Source organism: Papaver somniferum, chromosome 11 (assembly GCF_003573695.1).
Source record: "Papaver somniferum cultivar HN1 chromosome 11, ASM357369v1, whole genome shotgun sequence".
Classification (NCBI taxonomy): domain Eukaryota; kingdom Viridiplantae; phylum Streptophyta; class Magnoliopsida; order Ranunculales; family Papaveraceae; genus Papaver; species Papaver somniferum.
Window position 1 is genome coordinate 97,452,513 of NC_039368.1, and position 9,248 is coordinate 97,461,760.

A 9,248-nucleotide genomic window follows, 5' to 3' on the forward strand; every position below is an offset into this window, starting at 1 on the left:
TGTCCAGTTTGACATCACACTGATTGACGCAGCCACTCCGTTTCAACGTCCTCCAGCAGCGGCTCCGCTTCAACGTTCGCTCCAACAGCTGCTCCGCTTCAGCGTTCTCTCCATAAGCTGCTCCAGGATCCGAAGACGAAGCTTCAGAGTTTTGATCAATAAGTTTCAACGTCCTCTCCAAGAACCGAATCCGCTTCAACGCCTCCTTCCTACCAAGGACCGTGTCGTAGCCGACACTCCTTCTTTCTAAGGATCGTGTCGTAGCCGCCACTCTTCCTTGTCGAGGATCGTGCCGTAGCCGCCACTCCTTCCTTCCAAGTTTACTCGCCTACGCATCCAGCCAATCCCTTTACTTCCATGGACGCCCATACATTTCTAGCCTACCTACTTTGTTCCCACGACAATGTAGTCTCTTCCGATCACAACTGCTGTCAAGAACTGGTGCCGCTCGTTTGATTGTTACGGTACAGAGCTTCACCATAGCAACGATCACTACAAAGATGGAAACATGTAAACCACACTTTGGGGACTGATGATCTACACGGAATCCCTTGACTGTCAAAGCTCAAAAGACACGGTAAACCAAAGATCATAGCCACGACGAGGTCATCTACTCTTCAAGGGTGTAGCGTAAGAATATCATCACCTCTTTGTCTAGAAGATGATATTCGCATTTTTGTGTCTGAATTGTCCTCAGTGTCTCTATTTCTAGTGCTTGATTTTGTACTTATTATGGTGTTTTTATTTTTGTGTAGGTGTTTTTGGAGAAATACACTTGTGTGGAAAAAGTTGCTCAAAAAGTGCTATTTGGACCCCTGGAGGACATTTGCTATACGGACCCCAGATTTGGCTAAGGGACACCCAAGGTTATGCGTAGCCCAAATTCATCCTCAGCACCCAAATTTGTCCTCAGCACCCATCTACTATTCACACCCCAGAAAAGGATAGGGGCACTTCATCTTCAACATTTAAAAAATAAAAAATGGCGGGAAAATTTTTCACTTCACTAGCAGATTTTTCGATCGGATTTTGAAAGAGTTTTTGTGCGACTCAATCACTGAAACTTCATGGGTAGTTGTGATATGTCCTAACATAGCTGGTATGGGTGTTTGTTTCGATCAAATTTGGCTAGATAAACCAAGATATGAAATCAGAGCATCACGGGTTGGTTTTCCATTCCGAGTCCTAATTGAGTGACCAAGAGATTTTCGCGTGGCTGCTGCATGTTAGAACACTTCTGGACAATGACTGGATGTGTTGTGCGTAATTTGGCATGGGGAAATAGCGTGAGAAGCTAAATCAGGGAAGAAAATATTCCGAGAATATTTTTCATCAAGGCCGAGTTAAGAGAGAATTATCTTGAGTTATAGCGAGATTTCTTGGTGCTACTGGGTATAAATAGGTTCCTAGGATCACATAGAAAGGGGTCGGAGAGTTTGGGAGAGTTTAGAGTAACAACAGAGGAGATTGATCGTGTTGCAGAGAAAACTTTTCTTTTGCTGCTAGAACACGAAGAACAAAAGACCACGAGAGGCAGTCGTTTATCAACAGTGACAACGACAGCCACACGAGGGTCGCAGAGACACAACAACAACAGTTCTTTTTTATCGTTCTTTGTAACAGTGTTTTGCAACAATTATAAACGTTGTTAACACCCGATTTTCATTATTTTCTCTCCATTTCATCTTTGTAAACAAATTTTGAGCATGAATCAATACTTTGAGCAAGTTTATACAATGATGAGCTAAACCCATCCTCTGTGGCGACGGAGGAAGCTATTTCACCAATAAAATGTGGTAATCTCTATTTTGTTTAATTTATGCAATTATTATATGATTATTTTCCTTGATAAATAAATAGAAAAAAATGGTTTTTGTTAAACAATTGTTATTTCAATTGATGGAGCATGCTAGCCTAGGGTTTTGATGTCCCATACTTTCGATTTACAATTGTTATTTCTAAAAAATCAACTTTTACAATATTTAGAATCAATTCGAATGAAGGATTTGCATAATTATAATTAGAGAATATAAATCACTTTGATATTGGTAATTAGTGGAATCCATAGCCCCAGTCTTCTCCATATTTTTCATATCACTTTTATTTAAGTTTCCTATATTTTTATTTAAAATTAAGTCTAAAATCTGCCTTCACAAGTCTTGAACGAATCTTATTACTACAACAACTTTGAAAATACATCAATTTTTGGCGCCGCTTCCGGGCACTTGTCTTTAGGCTAGTTTTTAGATTTTTTTTTAGGTTTTTATTTTATTTGTTCTTCTTTACGTTTTTGGGTTTTTGTCTTTTTCTTACAGAATTCGGAATTTGAGCGAAAGAAAACTTTGTCAAAGCTTTTGGTGAATACTTAAAGACTTCGAGTGAAAGGCAAAGCGAAAGGAGCGAAAGAAGAAGATTTTTTTATTTTTTAAAAAAAAAAGAGAGACATTTTTATTTTTGTAGATTTTTATTTTTTTTAGACTTTCTTTCTCTTTTGCACTTTATATTTTTGGACTTTGGACTTTAAATTTTGGGACATTATTTTTTAAACCCTAAGGAAGGGTAGTTTAAATATAAACTGTTTGCAGAGAAGGACGGTGATTATGATATCACCTCGTCCCCTCGGGTTCGTACATGACATAGGAGTCGTGGCCCGAGTCGACTTCAAAGGTTCATCCCCCGTCTGGTACGGGAGGTAAGTTTGTCGAAACACTCGCGAATCCCCTGTCAGTGGGTTACTGTCTTCCTTCGTATGCATATATGTTGAGGACTTGAAAACGGCTGCTTTAATTTCCTAGTAAAGGGCAAGGACTGGCCATACATAGGGATGCACATGGGACGAGACGGTACGGGTTTTTGCCTAGCTCAGTACTTGTACCTCCCTATGTCCGGTACATGTACCTTGTACTTGTACCTGTACCCGTGTAGTATGGGACGGGACGAGACTTGTACCTGTTTAACTCGGTACGGGACGGGACCGGTTCTTTACTTGTACCATATGTTAAAAAAATCCACTTTTTCCTAATAAGCTAGAAATTGAATGCATTGCAAGAACTTGAATTCACATTTTACCTCAAAAACATTGGAAAGCTTGCGAAGAAATAAATTGCGTAAGACAAGCATCCCACTTTGTACATTGACGCCCGGTCGAAAAACTCATAGTATAGGAACTGCACATATTTTGAAAAAGAAACACTAAAATTAGTTAGCTGTAGATAACGAAGGCATTGCAAAGAGACATTAACAAAATACTAATATTCACAAGAAACAAAGTAACAACGGTAAAAGGATACTTAAGCAACCACGTACATTGGCGATGGCTACAGTCTCGAGATATGCTATGAAATAAGAAAGATCTAGAATCCAAACAGGCTCAGTAACCCATCGAATTGAGTCTGGTAGGTTAGCAATAGAATGTCGTAGTCGGCGAAGAGTCATAATTGACACCACATGGTAAAACAAGAAGCAAATGTGAGTGAGGAGGAAAGTTGTGTGTGTTACCTGAGACATGTTCTTGAATATCAATCAGTACAAGAAAAGTTTAATTAACCAGAAGATATGCATATATACTACACCAAAGTTCATGCAGAAGGATCATAATTTGTAGCCTGTGTTGTTCATCTTCCATGAAGAAAAGGTATATGAAGCTCCCAAAACAGTCCAAAAGTAGTGTTGCACCTAAAAGAAGTATGAATAAAACCTAAAAAAGTAGTCCAAAAGTAGTGTTGCACCTATGGGACGGGACGGGAATATCCTAGAACCGTTACTTGTACCTACTCTAGGCACGGTACCAGTTTTTGGTACTTGTACCTGTCCCATCTGACTGCGGTTCCGGGACGGTACCAGTATGGTTCCTGCGGTTTCGGTACGGTTCCATGGGACGGGACGGTTCCTGTGCAGCCCTAGCCATACAAGATAAGGGTTCGGGTTTCATCACCATTCTCTTCTTGCCCGCCTTAGGAAAACGACACTAAACGCGAACCTAAGCCTAAAATTTTGACTAGAACGAGACCGATAGGGTAACGAGCTTAACAGGAAAGTCATTCGAAAAATATTGGTTACTCTTTTAAGCATACTTCGAAGTTCTTGACGGTTTCTGTAAGTTGAATGCGTGACTGCGCCGCTTTATAATACCGGTGAGGCCTTGGGTATCAAAGTTCCACCGAGCTTCCCTCGCCTCTATTCAACTTACTTTAACTTGGATTGATTCCAGAGGGGTTTGCTTAAATTGTAACGAATTACCGTTCGAAGGATTATAAGCTGGTCTAGAAATAATCTAAGTGGAGTCATCATGCTTTTTGTTTGCTAAAAATCAGTAGGTTTCCTGTGGTGGAGTCAGCCTTGTTTGTGTTTGCATAGAACATCCCTTCCTTTTTAGGACTTTTCTTTTTGATTTTGTTTTTTCTAGTGTATGCCCGAAGTTTTTAAATGGGCTTGGAAAAGAAACACTCTAGGTCGTTTGATTAGTGACAAACCTAGTAGTTCTTCTTGTGAAGGCGGGGAGCTCGAAGACTCTTCTTTTGAGAGCCCCGTTTTTGGAAACTTCAGTTTTGAGAATCTGTCTCTTCGTGAGGAAAGTACCCCTAGTACTCCTAGTCCTTTGGTTGTGCCAGAAATGACAACTTTGAAAGCTTTGCTAAACCCAACTAGGACCTCTCGTCCTTCTTGTATCAAGTTAGCTGAAACCGAGGCAAATTATGAACTGAAACCCAGGACTTTACAGATGCTCCCAATGTTTTTTGGGAAGGAGAATGAGAACCCTTATTTTCATGTTAGGGAATTTGAGGAAGTTTGTAGTACTCTGAAAATTAAAATCTAAGTGATGATGCGTTGAAACTTATGTTATTCCCCTTTTCCTTAAAAGATAAAGCCAAATCTTGGTTGTATAGTTTGGACACTGAGTCAATTGAAACCTATGACCAACTTACTTCTGTCTTTATACATAAGTTTTTCCCAAGGAATAAAACATCGTCTATTAGGAACAAATATGTACTTTTGCCCAACAAGAGAGAAAATCTTTATATAGGTACTTATCAAGGTTCAATGACTTGATATCTCAATGTACTCATCATGGTTTGGAGAAGGTTAGGTTAGTTCAGATCCTCTACGAGGGTTTAGATTATTCAAAAACAACCATGGTTGAGTTCTTATGCACAGGTGGGTTTGAGAATAAAACTGTTGATAAAGCGATGATATTTTTGAATGGAATCGCCGATAAGACCCAACAATGGGAAAATAGTAGGGAACCCCAGAAAAAATTCTTCTAAGTAGAGGAACTGTTAATAGGGTAGAAGGATCTCATGAGTCTGATGCCAAAATAGCAGCTATAGCCAAAAGGTTAGAAGCCTTAGAATTAGGTCATTCTATTGGTAGTAGTGGAAGAAATGAGACTTTTTGGGAAGGCCATGTTGTTGAAGAGCAAGCCAATGCTCTTTATAACAACACTAGGTTTGATAACCGACAGAAGTTTGACCCATATTCAGAAACCTATAACCCTGGCTGGAGAAACCATCCAAACCTTTCTTGGTCCAAGGGCCAGAATCAAGGTCAGTCTAGTAATGCTCAGGTTCCCCCAGGTTTTGGCTATACTAAGAATCCTTCAGCTCAGGCACAGTTTCAGAACCCTTCGGATAAGATGATTATGAGTTTAGAAGAGTCTCTTTCTTTGTTAACTCGTAACACTGTGTAGTTTCAGCAATCTGTTGCTCAAGGTTTAGAAGAAAATAAGAGAATGAGTCAGGCTAAATCTCAGGATATTTCCGAGTTGAAAACCCAGGTTAGTCAGATAAATGAGTCTTTAAGAGAAAGAGGTAAGTTTCCTAGTCAGACTCAACCCAACCCTAGAGGAATTAATGAAATAGGTGAAAGACCATCTGATCATGTGAATGCTATTAAAACCCTTAGGAGTGGTGGAGTGATAGACAACAAGGTTTCCATGCCTGCTAGTGAACATGTTGTAGTTCACCCTTCTGAACTAGAAACTGAGGAGACTGATAGAGTCTCTAACGAGGGTCATATTGAGCCCGACTTTGTCCCTAGAGCCCTATTCCCACAGCTGCTAGTTCCAACTAAGAGGGAGTCTAATTTTAATGATATATTGGAGGTTTTTAAGCAGGTAACTATCAACCTTCCACTACTAGATGCAATTAAGCAGATTCCCTCTTATGCCAAGTTTCTCAAGGATAAGTGTACGCGAAAGCGAAAGCTTAATGTCCAGAAGAAAGCCTTTCTAGATAGTCAGGTGAGTTCTATTATTCAGAATACCACTACTCCTAAGTATAAAGACCCAGGATCCCCTACCATTTCTTGCACAATAGGTAAATACCGTGTTGAGAAAGCGTTGCTTGACTTAGGAGATAGTGTGAATTTACTACCATATCATGTGTTCCTTAAGCTAGGACTTGGTGAGATGAAACCTACCCAGATGACACTTCAGTTAGCTGATAGGTCCGTTAAAGTTCCCCGTGGTGTGATCGAGGATGTTCTCATAAGGGTTGACAAGTTTATTTATCCAGTGGATTTTGTTATCCTAGATACCCAACCTGTCCCTGACCCAGAGAACTAGATACCGATAAATTTAGGTTGCCCGTTTTTAGCTACATCCAATGCGATCATTAATTGTCGAAATGGTATTATGAAATTGTCTTTTGGTAATATAACTATTGAGGTGAACATTTTTAATATTAGTAAGCTATGCTATGAACTAGATGACTCGAACATAGAAGAGGTGAACATGATAGGAACATTAGTCGAGGAGTCATTACCAAACACTTTGTTAGAAGATCCATTAGAGAAATTCCTAGCTCACATTGGGATTGATTTTGATGATGATAATGTGATTAATGAGGTGAATGCTTCGTTAGATTCAACCCCTTTGTTAGATACTAGTAATGGATGGAATCCTAAAGTCGAACCACTACTAGTTTTTAAGTCTACCCTAGTTCCTTCATTAGAAGAGCCTCCTAAGTTGGACCTAAAACCATTGCCAGATTCCTTGAAATATAGGTTTTTAGGCCCCTCTTAGACTTTACCTGTGATTATTTCTTCCGTCTTGGATAGTGACCAGGAAAGTAGGCTAGTAACCGTCCTTCAAAACAACAAGGAAGCTTTAGGGTGGACCATATGACATTAAGGGTATAATTCCCACTATTTGTATGCATCAGATCTATTTAGAGAGTGATACCAAACCTTCTAGGGAGATGCAACGTCGACTAAACCCTAATATGAAAGAGGTAGTTCGAAATGAGGTCCTTAAGTTGTTAGATGCAGGCATTATCTAACCCATTTCAGACAGTAAGTGGGTCAACCCCGTTCAGGTTGTACCCAAGAAATACGGTATTATTGTAGTCTAGAATGATAACAATGAGTTAATCCAGACCCGAGTGTCCACGGGTTGGCGTGTTTGTATTGATTATAGGAAATTGAACAAGGTCACTAGGAAGGACCACCTTCCACTTCCCTTTATCGACCATATGCTAGAGATATTAGCTGGACATAGTCACTACTGCTTTTTAGATGGCTACTCTGGATATAATCAGATCGCCATTGCCCAGAAGACCAGGAGAAAACCACTTTTACCTGTCCCTTTGGTACCTTTGTGTATAGACGCATGCCTTTCGGGCTTTGTAGTGCCCTTGCGACTTTTCAGCGTTGCATGATGAACACATTTTCTGACATGGTAGAACGGTTCTTAGAAGTCTTTATGGATGATTTTTCAGTGTTTGGTTTGTCTTTCGATGAGTTCTTGCATCATTTGTCACTAGTGTTGACTAGGTGTGAGGAAAAAAATTTAGTGCTTAATTGGAGAAATGTCACTTCATGGTTCGTTCAGAAATTATTTTAGGGCATATCGTATCTTCTACGGGTATAGAGGTAGATAAAGCCAAAGTTGACCTTATTAAGACTTTACAGGTCCCAAAAACCGTAAGAGATATTAGGTCATTCTTAGGGCATGCAGGTTGTTATCGTCGATTCATTAAGGATTTTAGCCTAATTTCTAGACCTCTTTGCTATTTGCTTGCAAAAGATGTTAAGTTTGTCTTTGATGATGCTTGTTTAGAGGATTTTGAGAAGCTTAAGAATTTACTCACTACCACCCCCATAGTCCAGGCACCCAACTGGAACCTACCCTTTGAGATCATGTGTGATGCTTCAGATTATGCTACTGGTGTTGTGCTAAGTCAGCGAGAAAACAAATTACTTCATGTGATTTACTATGCTAGCAAAACTCTGAATGATGCCCAGTTGAACTATACCACTACCGAGAAGGAACTGTTATCCATTGTGTTTTCCTTAGACAAGTTTTGACCCTATCTCTTAGGTTCTAAGATCATCATATACTGATCATGCTGCTTTGAAATATCTTTTGTCTAAGAAGGATATAAAACCTAGATTGATTAGGTGGATCCTTTTGTTGCAAGAGTTTTCTCCAGACATTAGAGACAAAAAGGGTGCCGAAAATGTTGTAGCAGACCACTTCTCTAGGCTAGTTGTTAGTTCCACTGATGATTCCCTTCCTATAAGGGATAGCTTTCCTGATGAACAATTGTTCTTTATTACCCAATTACCTTGGTATGCGAATATAGTGAACTATCTTGTTACTGGTCGAATGCCCCAATATTGGGGTAAACAAGATCGTTCTAGGTTTTTAGCTGAGGTTAAGCACTTCTTTTGGGATGATCCTTATTTGTTTAAGTATTATCCAGACCAGATTATTAGGAGATGTATACCTGAGAGTGACTAGTCCAGTATTATTTCCTTTTTTCATGATCATACTTGTGGGGGTCACTTTAGTGCTAAGAAAACTGCTGCTAAGATATTGCAGTGTGGATTCTATTGGCCTTCGTTGTTTAAAGACTCCCACAGTTACTATGTGACTTGTGAACGTTGCCAGAAATTAGGAACCATTTCCCGTAGGAACATGATGCCCTTGAACCCTATTTTAGTTGTGGAGGTCTTTGACATGTGGGGTATTGACTTTATGGGTCCGTTTCCTAATTCTTTTGGTAACTTATACATCCTCGTCGTTGTAGACTATGTGTCTCTAAGTGGATTGAGGCGGCTGCGTGTAAAATCAATGACCATAGGGTTGTGATTGAGTTCTTGAAAAATAATATACTTACACGTTTTGGTACACCGCGAGCTATAATTAGTGATGGAGGGTCGCACTTTTGTAATGGACCTTTCAGGATTTTGATGAAGAAATATGGTATTACACATAAGGTAGCTACCCTGTATCGTCCACAGACTAG